The sequence below is a fragment of the Octopus bimaculoides genome, chromosome 8, assembly GCF_001194135.2.
Source record: "Octopus bimaculoides isolate UCB-OBI-ISO-001 chromosome 8, ASM119413v2, whole genome shotgun sequence".
Classification (NCBI taxonomy): Eukaryota; Metazoa; Mollusca; class Cephalopoda; order Octopoda; family Octopodidae; genus Octopus; species Octopus bimaculoides.
The window spans coordinates 60,053,600-60,054,790 of NC_068988.1; the positions used below are offsets into that span (position 1 = coordinate 60,053,600).

The window sequence follows — 1,191 nt, forward strand, 5'->3', positions numbered from 1 at the left end:
GTGCGAGAGAGTGGTCTGGAGCAGGGGAAGAAGCCAGGCTGGGAGTAGTGGGTAGGAATGAAAGTGTGGATTATGCGGTTATGCAGGTTATGCGCACGCTTCAAGGAGGGAAGGGGTAAGTTAGGGAAGGTATGCGATGTGGAGTGGAGAAACTGAAGACGCTGGAAGGCTCGGAGAATGGTGTGTTGAGCAGTAGGATGGATTGGTGGTAGGTGACGGGAAACGGGAGACGGGTAAGGATGGTGCGGGTGCGAAGAGAAAGGTCAGATGCACGGTGCATGGATCTTGCATGGGCAAGGCATTGTAGATAATAGTGACAGGATATCCACGTAAGATGAAGTGGCGAGCCATGAGCTGCGACTGAAACTCAAAGCCATCGTCGTCACTGCAGAGCCAGCGTAGACGGATGAATTCGTTGTAACTGTGGGTAGAGTGGGTTAAGGAGAGGTTAAGGTACGAGAAATTCGACGTAAGAGTTAGAGATAGTGTAGGAGAATTTAAGACCAGGATGGAAGGTTTGGCGAAGCGAGAGGAATGAGTCCAGATGTTCGAAGAAGTGTTAGGTCGCGCCGATAGATCTGGCGATATAACGACCGTATAGCTTGGGAGTTGGACCAGTGAATTGTGAGAATATTTGCACCTCAACATAGCCAACGAACAGACTTGTATATTTGGGAGACATCCGGAAACATGTTTGTATAACTCCTCCGCGAACGTCAGGCAGTTGAGGGAGAGGACAAGTTCAGCCAGACGATGTGTGGAGGCGTCAGGATGAGAGTCAGGCCGAAGGTCAAGGGAGTGCTTAAGCGCAAGTAGTTCTCCGATATGTGGGATCACCGTATATGGGTATATGTATTTATGTGTGTGCGTGTGTGTGTGTGTTATTATGTGTGTGTATGTGTGTGTGCGTGAAATTGTGTTTGATCTCAGAAGTATACACAAGTTTTCATATGTTTCTCTCCCTTACTATCGAGTCATATCTGTGAACGTGATTATCTTTGTATATGTAGCATTATCTATTTATAAAAGCATGTTTAGTCAATCGAAAATATTAATTTCCTTGGAATCAAGGGAGTATTTGCAACAGATAATCTAGTGTCCATATAAAAGTAGTAGCAACGAATTATTTCTCATACTGTGTGTTTTTCTGTGTGTGTATGCACATACGGACACATACATATGCATGCATGT

The 1,191-nt window shown here is 45.6% G+C and overlaps 1 protein-coding gene across 1 annotated transcript in view; it reads right to left on the reverse strand.

Moving 5' to 3' along the window:
* Positions 1–1,191, reverse strand: part of LOC106870920 (endothelin-converting enzyme homolog) — a 64,321-nt gene that overhangs the window by 16,133 nt on the left and 46,997 nt on the right. The window lies entirely within an intron of this gene.